Genomic DNA, 12,804 nt, shown 5'->3' on the forward strand with positions numbered 1-12,804 from the left:
ACATGGTGCCCTCAGTATATGGTGACCTTACATGGTGCCCTCAGTATATGGTGACCTTACATGGTGCCCTCAGTATATAGTGACCTTACATGGTGCCCTGTGTATATGGTGACCTTACATGGTGCCCTCAGTATATGGTGACCTTACATGGTGCCCTGTGTATATGGTGACCTTACATGGTGCCCTCAGTATATGGTGACCTTACATGGTGCCCTCAGTATGTGGTGACCTTACATGGTGCCCTCAGTATGTGGTGACCTTACATGGTGCCCTCAGTATATGGTGACCTTACATGGTGCCCTCTGTATGTGGTGACCTTACATGGTGCCCTCAGTATGTGGTGACCTTACATGGTGCCCTCAGTATATGGTGACCTTACATGGTGCTCTCAGTATATGGTGACCTTACATGGTGCTCTCTGTATGTCTTGACCTTACATGGTGCCCTCAGTATGTGGTGACCTTACATGGTGCCCTCTGTATGTGGTGACCTTACATGGTGCCCTCAGTATGTGGTGACCTTACATGGTGCCCTCAGTATGTGGTGACCTTACATGGTGCCCTCAGTATGTGGTGACCTTACATGGTGCTCTCTGTATATGGTGACCTTACATGGTGCCCTCAGTATGTGGTGACCTTACATGGTGCCCTCAGTATGTGGTGACCTTACATGGTGCCCTCAGTATGTGGTGACCTTACATGGTGCCCTCAGTATGTGGTGACCTTACATGGTGCCCTCAGTATGTGTTGACCTTACATGGTGCCCTCAGTATGTGGTGACCTTACATGGTGCCCTCAGTATGTGGTGACCTTACATGGTGCCCTCAGAATGTGGTGACCTTACATGGTGCCCTCAGTATGTGTTGACCTTACATGGTGCCCTCAGTATGTGGTGACCTTACATGGTGCCCTGTGTATATGGTGACCTTACATGGTGCCCTCAGTATGTGGTGACCTTACATGGTGCCCTCAGTATGTGGTGACCTTACATGGTGCCCTCAGTATGTGTTGACCTTACATGGTGCCCTCAGTATGTGGTGACCTTACATGGTGCCCTAAGTATGTGTTGACCTTACATGGTGCCCTGTGTATATGGTGACCTTACATGGTGCCCTGTGTATATGGTGACCTTACATGGTGCCCTCAGTATATGGTGACCTTACATGGTGCCCTCAGTATATGGTGACCTTACATGGTGCCCTCAGTATATGGTGACCTTACATGGTGCCCTGTGTATATGGTGACCTTACATGGTGCTCTCAGTATATGGTGACCTTACATGGTGCCCTCAGTATATAGTGACCTTACATGGTGCCCTCAGTATATGGTGACCTTACATGGTGCCCTCAGTATATGGTGACCTTACATGGTGCCCTCAGTATATGGTGACCTTACATGGTGCCCTCAGTATATGGTGACCTTACATGGTGCCCTCAGTATATGGTGACTTTACATGGTGCCCTGTGTATATGGTGACCTTACATGGTGCCCTCAGTATATGGTGACTTTACATGGTGCCCTGTGTATATGGTGACCTTACATGGTGCCCTGTGTATATGGTGACCTTACATGGTGCCCTCAGTATGTGGTGACCTTACATGGTGCCCTCAGTATATGGTGACCTTACATGGTGCCCTCAGTATATGGTGACCTTACATGGTGCCCTCAGTATGTGGTGACCTTACATGGTGCCCTCTGTATGTGGTGACCTTACATGGTGCCCTGTGTATATGGTGACCTTACATGGTGCCCTCAGTATGTGGTGACCTTACATGGTGCCCTCAGTATATGGTGACCTTACATGGTGCCCTGTGTATATGGTGACCTTACATGGTGCCCTCAGTATATGGTGACCTTACATGGTGCCCTCTGTATGTGGTGACCTTACATGGTGCTCTCAGTATATGGTGACCTTACATGGTGCCCTGTGTATATGGTGACCTTACATGGTGCCCTCAGTATATGGTGACCTTACATGGTGTCCTCTGTATATAGTGACCTTACATGGTGCCCTCTGTATGTGGTGACCTTACATGGTGCTCTCAGTATATGGTGACCTTACATGGTGCCCTGTGTATATGGTGACCTTACATGGTGCCCTCTGTATGTGGTGACCTTACATGGTGCCCTCTGTATGTGGTGACCTTACATGGTGCTCTCAGTATATGGTGACCTTACATGGTGCCCTCAGTATATGGTGACCTTACATGGTGCCCTCTGTATGTGGTGACCTTACATGGTGCCCTCAGTATATGGTGACCTTACATGGTGCCCTCTGTATATAGTGACCTTACATGGTGCCCTCTGTATATGGTGACCTTACATGGTGCCCTCTGTATATAGTGACCTTACATATGTAGAGCCGGGAGCCGGTCGGCCGAGCGGACAGCACGCTGGACTTGTGATCCTGTGGTCCTGGGTTCTGATCCCAGGCGCCGGCGAGAAACACTGGGCAAAGTTTCTTTCACCCTATGCCCCTGTTACCTAGCAGTAAAATAGGTACCTGGGTGTTAGTCAGCTGTCACGGGCTGCTTCCAGGGGGTGGAAGCCTGGTCGAGGACCGGGCCGCGGGGACACTAAAGCCCCGAAATCATCTCAAGATAACCTCAAGATGTCCAAAGTGTCAAGATGAAATATAATACTAAATGATATTATGTTAACACTGAATGAAATATAAATAACTCCTGTCCAATTAGTGACATAACTGACCTGTCACCTCACACCTGAGGACACAGGTGTCACCTCACACCTGAGGACACAGGTGTCACCTCACACCTGAGGACACAGGTGCCACCTCACACCTGAGGACACAGGTGTCACCTCACACCTGAGGACACAGGTGCCACCTCACACCTGAGGACACAGGTGCCACCTCACACCTTCGGACACAGGTGCCACCTCACACCTGAGGACACAGGTGCCACCTCACACCTGAGGACACAGGTGTCACCTCACACCTGAGGACACAGGTGCCACCTCACACCTGAGGACACAGGTGCCACCTCACACCTGAGGACACAGGTGCCACCTCACACCTGAGGACACAGGTGCCACCTCACACCTGAGGACACAGGTGCCACCTCACACCTGAGGACACAGGTGTCACCTCACACCTGAGGACACAGGTGTCACCTCACACCTGAGGACACAGGTGCCACCTCACACCTTCGGACACAGGTGCCACCTCACACCTGAGGACACAGGTGTCACCTCACACCTGAGGACACAGGTGTCACCTCACACCTGAGGACACAGGTGCCACCTCACACCTTCGGACACAGGTGCCACCTCACACCTTCGGACACAGGTGTCACCTCACACCTGAGGACACAGGTGTCACCTCACACCTGAGGACACAGGTATCACCTGTGAGCGGACGTGAGAGCGTTACCTGTGTTATCAGTAACAGTTGAGTGGTGTCCTACCTGAGGCGGCGAGGCAGGAGGGTCCAGCGATGTGGAGGCGTCGACGACACAGCGATGGCGGCAGCGGTGGCGCGCCCGCCACGTGGCTTACCACCTGCGACCACCTCGCTATAAGGCCCTCGCTAACACTTCCTTCTCACTGGCTGGTGACGTCCGCTGTAAGACCAGACTAGGGTCAGAGAGCCGCGAGGTGTGGCGGACCAGGTGTGTGCTGGGGAGGGCGGTGCAGGTGTGTGTTGGCGCCGTGGGAGAGGAGCTCGGGGAGAGTGTGTGTGTGTGAGTGTGTACGGCAAGAGTGGCGGCGAGTGACTGAGTGTGTTGTGGGGCGGCCAGAGTGACGCTGAGCCGCCCGCGGGGGCTGGCAGCCGCAGGTCGGCGCCGACCGCCCACCGCAGTCAGCCTATCCCAGACCTCCTCCTCCTCCTCCTCCCTGCGCACCTCATCCTTCCTTCTTATGCTCCTCCTCCTCCTCTTCTTCTTCCTCCCTCTTCTTATGCTCCTCCTCCCCCTCCCTCTGTCTTATGCTCCTCTTTCCCTTTTCTCTGTTTCTCCTTTTCCTTTAATTTTTATGCTCCTTCTCCCCTCCCTTGTTATTCTCTTCCTCCTCCTCCTTCATTCTTAACCTCCTCTATTCCCTTCCTTTTTATCTTCTTATTCTTCCTTTCATTTCCGTATTATTCTCGTTCCCTCTTCCTTATCATGCTCCTCCTCCTCCTCCTCCCCTCTTTCCTATGATATTTATCTTTTGTTCTTAAGTTCCTCCTAATTCTTTCCCTTCCATACCATGGTCCTCCTCCCCTTCCATACCATGGTCCTCCTCCCCTTCCATACCATGGTCCTCCTCCCCTTCCATACCATGGTCCTCCTCCCCTTCCATACCATGGTCCTCCTCCCCTTCCATACTATGGTCCTCCTCCCCTTCCATACCATGGTCCTCCTCCCCTTCCATACCATGGTCCTCCTCCCCTTCCATACCATGGTCCTCCTCCCCTTCCATACTATGGTCCTCCTCCCCTTTCATACCATGGTCCTCCCTCCCTTTCATACCATGGTCCTCCTCCCCTTCCATACCATGGACCTCCTCCCCTTCCATACCATGGTCCTCCCTCCCTTTCATACCATGGTCCTCCCTCCCTTCCATACTACGGTCCTCCCTCCCTTTCATACCATAGTCCTCCCTCCCTTCCATACTATGGTTCTCCCTCCCTTCCATACCATGGTCTTCCCTCCCTTCCATACCATGGTTCTCCCTCCCTTTCATACCATGGTCCTCCCTTTCATACCATGGTCCTCCCTCCCTTTCATACCATAGTCCTCCCTCCCTTCCATACTATGGTTCTCCCTCCCTTCCATACCATGGTCTTCCCTCCCTTCCATACCATGGTCCTCCCTCCCTTTCATACCATGGTCCTCCCTCCCTTCCATACTATGGTCTTCCCTCCCTTCCATACTATGGTTCTCCCTCCCTTCCATACCATGGTCTTCCCTCCCTTCCATACCATGGTCCTCCTCCCCTTCCATACCATGGTCCTCCTCCCCTTCCATACCATGGTCCTCCCTCCCTTTCATACCATGGTCCTCCCTCCCTTCCATACTATGGTTCTCCCTCCCTTCCATACCATGGTCCTCCCTCCCTTCCATATCATGGTCCTCCCTCCCTTTCATACCATAGTCCTCCCTCCCTTCCATACCATGGTCCTCCTCCCCTTCCATACCATGGTCCTCCCTCCCTTTCATACCATGGTCCTCCCTCCCTTCCATACCATGGTCCTCCCTCCCTTCCATATCATGGTCCTCCCTCCTTTTCATACCATAGTCCTCCCTCCCTTCCATACTATGGTTCTCCCTCCCTTCCATACCATGGTCTTCCCTCCCTTCCATACCATGGTTCTCCCTCCCTTCCATACTATGGTTCTCCCTCCCTTCCATACCATGGTCCTCCCTCCCTTTCATACCATGGTCCTCCCTCCCTTTCATACCATGGTCCTCCCTCCCTTCCATACCATGGTCCTCCCTCCCTTCCATACCATGGTCCTCCCTTCCATACCATGGTTCTCCCTCCCTTCCATACTATGGTTCTCCCTCCCTTCCATACCATGGTCTTCCCTCCCTTCCATACCATGGTCCTCCTTCCCTTTCATACCATGGTCCTCCCTCCCTTTCATACCATGGTCCTCCCTCCCTTCCATACCATGGTCCTCCCTCCCTTCCATACCATAGTCCTCCCTCCCTTCCATACCATGGTCCTCCCTTCCATACCATGGTCCTGTTTGTCAGTTTGATGTTTGTCAATGATGTCATGTTTGTGATGTCATGTCAATGATATCAATGTTTGTCATTAACAAACATCGTTTGTCAATGATGTTTGTCAGCCAATTATGAAGCAGGAATTGGGCCGTCTCTGCCACTGACAGTGTCATTATGAAAATGATTCCTTAGTTGTTGGAACTTATTATAGCTGAGTAAATTGTGATTAAAGTCCATTTGATTGTCCATAATATGTGTACTTTCTTCTTGTGATGTGTTGAAGCAGATTCCCACACATCCGACTCACCAGGTGTCATCCCCTCTTGCCCCTCCCCCTGCAGGTGTGTTGGAGTCTGTGTGTTTATCAATACATTATTGTGATGTTGTCATATACATGCTCAAGGGACAGCTTGAGAGCAAACATTTCCATCTGGAATGTGGAGGCATTGTTTGTCACTCTGGCTAATGGATCAGGAGGGGGAGTAGGAAGCTGCTACTGCTGCAGGGATGGATTGTTGATCTACGGATTCATCAGTGTTGTATGTAAGTGTGTCGAGGGGTAGATTGTGGCTCATTAAGACCAGAGCTTTGGCTCTGAGATAGTGTCAGTGATATAGCTCCTGCCTTGATTTTGTGTGGTTTAATGTGAGCTGTGAGAGAGGAGGCGGTGGTAGTGGAGGGGTGTAGCCTGGTGCGGGTGAGAGGTCCCTCTTGCTGGACCTTGGTTTACACTTGATGGAGTTTAAAGTTCTTGATTTAATGTGGTCATTCACTGTCTATTATACTGAAGTAGACTTGGATTTTTTACAACTCCGAGTTTATTCTGGAAGAAACATCCGGTATAGGTTTTAGAGATTTAGACTGCTAGGGATGCTGTCAGGGCTTGGATTCTAGTTCCAAGTGGCTCCGGATGTGTGTCTCGAGGTATAGATTTTCTGTGTTCATCGATTTTTGGTGCACCTGTGATGCTCCTCTACGATTTGTTTTGTACAATTTCCAGGGTCTTGATTCATTTTTTTGGAGTGTGTTAAGTGACATCAGATTTGATTATTGACTTTGTGTCAATACTTATTTTACTTAAATTTCATAAGTAATGAGACCGTTTCCTGGTCATCGAGGTTGTTTACCTCGAGAAGATCATCTCACTGCCTGCCTTAGGAGCAGGGATTACCTTGACAGCAGTTCCCGCACCAACACCTCTCCTCATGTTACGCTCCGACAACACAAAACCCTTAAAGACTCATACAGAAACTTTAACTCTGTATTCAAAACTGGAATTTTCTCAAATATAAGTTAATATTATCATATACCAGAATATGTTGATTCGTTAGGCTTAATTTAGGTTACATTTTATTGGCAATTTGAGATATTTGTAATACGTGAGTGAAGAATTTAGAGAGGTGGGATTCGAGCGGAGGTGGTCAGCGAAGCATTGTTTTCCATTCACAAACAGGGTGGTTGGCGCCTGGATTAATGTATTTGGTCCTTTTTGATGAGCCAGAGCTGCCTGAGGACGGGTTGGTTAACCAGCCTCCTTGTGAATGGCAAACAATTAACACACGACTCACAACCCATTACGTTCCATCATTTCTCGAACAGTTCTTTGGTGACGACTTCTGCTTGAGCCACGACGCTGTACATGCTTCACCCTCGTACTACAAATACACAAATATTTTAATCCCCAACAACCCCTACACACCTAACATGACCTACACCCATACATAGAAATTTAACATAAATAACAATTATTATATAACTGAGAACAAACATTGTTAATACACAATACGTTATTAAGGTGATGTATCAGTGAGAATATCAGTAAGAGCGATGAGGAGGATTCGAGCCTGTGCTATGTGTACTACCAAGCACACGCCTTGGACCACTTCACCACGACATGGTCAAAAGCAATGTAACCTGGGGTTTATAATAATACATGTTATCATTTGTGCCATGTGCAATGTGTTCCATTTAGATTATTTTTTAGTGGTTAGATTAACGAGCAGTCGCAGGTTGCAATGCTTGTGACTATATGGTGGTGTAGTGGTAAGGCATGTGCTTGAGAGTACTAGGAGCATAGGTTCCAATCCTCCTCACGACTCCTACTGATTTTCTCAATTCAGGATAGTGATTTGATCCAATAAATATATCTATGATGGAGACATGACTCTATACGTCCTCTTAGCCTATGTGCGGGACATATAATATCATATTCAGTGATATGATTCAATTCTATATGATATATTCAATTCTGTTCAGTGAATTATGTTAATTTAGTTTATGATCCTATTGTTCAGCTTCCCTTTTATTTGACGACAAAGTGTTTTGCTTCTTGATCAACTAACACTCAGACTTTCACTGTGGCTTTCTTACTGATCACTCACCATGACTAAGGCTAATGCTGAACTTGGTAGTTAATTGTGATTTTGATGGTGTTCAGTCTCATGCTTGAATGCTGCATTGTTTGAACTGTTTTATGACTGATGATGAATGTTGTGGTAGTGTAGCCAGTGTTGTGGTAGTGTAGCCAGTGTTGTGGTAGTGTTGTGTCACGGGCTCAGGTGTGTCACTTGCTGTGTGTGCACGTGCACACCTGAGCACACCCACCTAACTGTTGCACCTTCTGACCCTAGTCTCAGGTTCTGAATAAACACTACAGATGTAGATGAAATAACTATCACCGGGATGGAGATAATTCCTTTGACCCACTAGACTGTTTGTTGACGTTGACCTGCCAGTGGTGTGTGAACCTGCCAGTGGTGCGTGAACCTGCCAGTGGTGTGTGAACCTGCCAGTGGTGTGTGAACCTGCCAGTGGTGTGTGAACCTGCCAGTGGTGTGTGAACCTGCCAGTGGTGCGTGAACCTGCCAGTGGTGCGTGAACCTGCCAGTGGTGTGTGAACCTGCCAGTGGTGTGTGAACCTGCCAGTGGTGTGTGAACCTGCCAGTGGTGTGTGAACCTGCCAGTGGTGAGTGAACCTGCCAGTGGTGTGTGAACCTGCCAGTGGTGTGTGAACCTGCCAGTGGTGTGTGAACCTGCCAGTGGTGTGTGAACCTGCCAGTGGTGTGTGAACCTACCAGTGGTGTGTGAACCTGCCAGTGGTGTGTGAACCTGCCAGTGGTGTGTGAACCTACCAGTGGTGTGTGAACCTGCCAGTGGTGTGTGAACCTGCCAGTGGTGTGTGAACCTACCAGTGGTGTGTGAACCTGCCAGTGGTGTGTGAACCTACCAGTGGTGTGTGAACTGCCAGTGGTGTGTGAACCTGCCAGTGGTGTGTGAACCTACCAGTGGTGTGTGAACCTGCCAGTGGTGTGTGAACCTGCCAGTGGTGAGTGAACCTGCCAGTGGTGTGTGAACCTGCCAGTGGTGTGTGAACCTGCCAGTGGTGTGTGAACCTGCCAGTGGTGTGTGAACCTGCCAGTGGTGTGTGAACCTGCCAGTGGTGTGTGAACCTGCCAGTGGTGTGTGAACCTGCCAGTGGTGTGTAGTTCACATGACTTGTGTGCACACTTGAGCTTATCAGGACTGGGATGTTGCATACTTGATGGTGAGTTGTGATTTACAAAACTCATATGATTAGTTGATGATGACACTGTCCCAGGAGCTTGGCTAGGACACAGTCCCAGGAGCTTGGCTAGGACACAGTCCCAGGAGCTTGGCTAGGACACAGTCCCAGGAGCTTGGCTAGGACACAGTCCCAGGAGCTTGGCTAGGACACAGTCCCAGGAGCTTGGCTAGGACACAGTCCCAGGAGCTTGGCTAGGACACAGTCCCAGGAGCTTGGCTAGGACACAGTCCCAGGAGCTTGGCTAGGACACAGTCCCAGGAGCTTGGCTAGGACACAGTCCCAGGAGCTTGGCTAGGACACAGTCCCAGGAGCTTGGCTAGGACACAGTCCCAGGAGCTTGGCTAGGACACAGTCCCAGGAGCTTGGCTAGGACTCCAGTCTGCACTTCAGTGTTGGGTTTGGTAGGCAAATGAAGCCTAGCAATACCTGGCGTGAGTTAACTTTAGATTACCCGTAGTAATTACTGCTTGTTTCTGGCTTACAAGTTTCTAGCTGTTTTATTCGCTGTCTTCATGTTAATGTTGATCACTTACGATCATGTCAAACTGTCCTGTCTCTTCCTTCTGTATTATTTGGTGATTGTGTATGTTGTCAAATATATCTACACCGCAGCCAATTTGACGCTCCGCAGATTGTCCACTTGTACGGTCTCGTAGTCTCAGTGATCGTAATATACGGTAATGTGTTTGAGAGGTAATCTCGTTTGGGGATTACTTTGAAGGTGACATTATGTCACCTGACTTTTTCCTGGATGTGAGATATGTCTGCATCAGTGTATTAGGCTCCCACACGGGCGATTAATTGATGAATACTATTAGGTCAAGAAGTGTCTCGTTGAAACTAACTGAAATTTTGTACATTTCAATATTATTATGAAAACAATATAATTATATACATGCGTTTCAGGTGGTGATTGCTAAAGAGGGCGCGACTCTTGTTCCTAGATGCAACAACAAAATATGTTTACAAACAAATTTCACCTTTTTTTGCTATTAAATTTGTAGAGCTTGAGAAAGGAGGCTAAAATGAAACCTGAACCTCTTACCCCCTCGTGCTCCCCCCCCTCCTCCCATTAACCCCCCCTCACCTCCTTCTTCCCCCCCAATAACCCCCCTCAATTCCCCTTCAACCCATTAACCCCTTCACTCTCCTTTCCTTCCCTTCCTCCACCCCCTTGCCTCCCCTCCTCTGTTCCACCCTCACCCCCACGCATCCTTCTCTGCTCCCCCCCCCACTTCCCCTCCTGACAATCAGTCGAGTGGACTGCCTCCCCCACACTCCGTTCCTCGTTTTAATAATTTCCTGAATTACTGGGAGGGCCACTCACCGTAATCGCTGGGCAAGTGGCCCCCCTCCGACCCCCTCCCCCCCTCCTTGTGTTATCAGTCGGGGCAGGCGACCCTCGCCTTGCCCGGCCTCACTGATAACACCTCCCCCCACCCCCACCACTACCCCCACCACCCCTTCCACTACCACCACCCCCCACCACTACCACCCCTACCACCACTACCACCACTACCCCCACCACCACCACCCCTACCACCACCAACCCTACCACCACCACCCCCACCCCTACCCCCACCCCTACCACTACCCCCACCACCACCCCTACCACTACCCCCACCACCACCCCTACCACTACCCCCACCACCACCCCTACCACTACCCACACCACCCCTACCACCACCTCTTCCATTACCCCCCACCACCACTACTACCACCACCACCACCCAACCATTACCACCACCACCACCACACCAGCGGCAACCTGTGGGACGCCAGCAAACATAACTCCTTGAAGGCAATCTACACAACATGTTTAGATCAAAACTGGAATATGCAGCACCGGCGTGTAATCCGCATCTTGTGAAGTTTAAAACCAAATCTGAAAGAGTGCAGAGGATTGCAACAGGACTGGTGTCAGAGTTAACAGGCTCAAGTTTTGAGGACAGGCATTAATTAGGAGACACGCTCATCAACACCAGCAATGGTGGGGTGTGGAGCATGGAGGGGGTGTGGAGCATGGAGGGGTGTGGAGCATGGAGGAGGGGTGGAGCATGGAGGGGGTGTGGAGCATGGAGGGGTGTGGAGCATGGAGGAGGGGTGGAGCATGGAGAAGGGGTGTGGAGCATGGAGGAGGGGTGTGGAGCATGGAGGAGTGTGGAGCATGGAGGAGGGGTGTGGAGCACGAGGGGTGTGGAGCATGGAGGGAAGATACACAATATTGAGGAGTGTGAGATACGCCAGGCAGGTGTGGGGTTGTAGCCAGAATAACAATGGTCAACTACCACCACAGATAAGACCTTCCCCGCCCCAGCGGCCTGGCCACTCACATGTAATATTGGCCCTCACATGTAATATACCGACATCTGTATCTTCTCCAATGTATACCATGTGTGTATGGCAAAGTTGTTCTTCCCTTGTTGTATGGCAATGTTGTCCTTCTCTTGTTGTATGGCAAAGTTAGGAAAGATTTACTGCAAATTATAGAGTAACAAGACTTAGTAAGTGAACTTTGGGTGGTTATCACCCAAGACTTTTGTTTACTCTTGTGTCTGATCTCTCTGCCTATCACGTGCCTCTGTATGACTAACCATCCTGTGTGATGGGAACTTTAGCATCACGTAGCTAGCTTTTGGACACACACTGTACTTCATTTCATATAATCTAGGGTTGCTGCACAAATTCAGTTGTACCTAAATGTGTTAATAAAGAACCTGTGTGTGTGTGTCTATATTGAAGGTAGTTTGTGTGTGTGTGTGTATTAGTCTATTGCAAGTCTTGTGCGTGTGTATGTCCCTCACTTCCCATAATGTAACAGACACAGACACCGTCCGACCCTCCAAGAGGAGACAACCTGACAGACACCGTCCGACCCTCCAAGATGAGACAACCTGACAGACACCGTCCGACCCTCCAAGAGGAGACAACCTGACAGACACCGTCCGACCCTCCAAGATGAGACAACCTGGCAGACACCGTCCGACCCTGCAAGATGAGACACAACCCGGGTCGTCTACCGTCATATGGGATGGAGGAAGAATGTGGAGAAGTAATATTAATAATGGTTACTAACTTGTGATGGGAGGATTGGGTGCGGTGACTCCCCGTGGCGCCCAGACCGACATCAAACGCCGCCAGCGACCTCACCTTCCCAGTTGACTCTTTGACGAGTCTTGCAGACCAGCGCAGATCTTCCCGTACGATTTATCATTGGCTAGTGGGTATAGCTTAGTTGGAAGCAACCTGTCTGTCTGTCTGGCTGTCTGTCTGTCTGAGTGTTTCTCGCTCTGTACGTGTGTACGTACCTAGTTGTGCTTGCATGGTTTAGAATTTGCTCTTAAGCCTCCACCTTTCGACCATCATGTTCAACGCAGAGACCTCTCTTTTTTCTTATTCTGTTTACATTTAAAAGTGCATCAAATTGGTTTCAACAACTTCTTCATCTAGTTTGGTCCACTTATTTGTGACTCATAGACTGAGAAAGTTCTTTCTGACATCCCTGTGGCTCATCTGTGTTTTCAGTTTTTAATTATATGATCTCGTTCCTCTATTCCTTAATATAACC

At 49.8% G+C, this 12,804-nt stretch overlaps 1 protein-coding gene across 6 annotated transcripts in view; it reads right to left on the bottom strand.

Moving 5' to 3' along the window:
- The window catches only part of LOC123762020 (lachesin), a 205,750-nt gene that overhangs the window by 158,108 nt on the left and 34,838 nt on the right, over window positions 1–12,804 (bottom strand). The window contains exon 1 of one of the 6 annotated variants that reach the window (XM_069335777.1): window positions 3,425–3,757. The exons of 1 other annotated variant lie outside the window; for it this stretch is intronic. The gene's annotated coding sequence lies outside the window, so the exon portion shown is untranslated. Of the gene's footprint in view, window positions 1–3,424; window positions 3,758–12,804 lie in introns of those variants that run through there. 4 more of the 6 variants (XM_069335774.1, XM_069335775.1, XM_045748187.2 and 1 more) reach the window with 4 other exon arrangements.

The sequence above is a fragment of the Procambarus clarkii genome, chromosome 34, assembly GCF_040958095.1.
Source record: "Procambarus clarkii isolate CNS0578487 chromosome 34, FALCON_Pclarkii_2.0, whole genome shotgun sequence".
Lineage (NCBI taxonomy): Eukaryota > Metazoa > Arthropoda > Malacostraca > Decapoda > Cambaridae > Procambarus > Procambarus clarkii.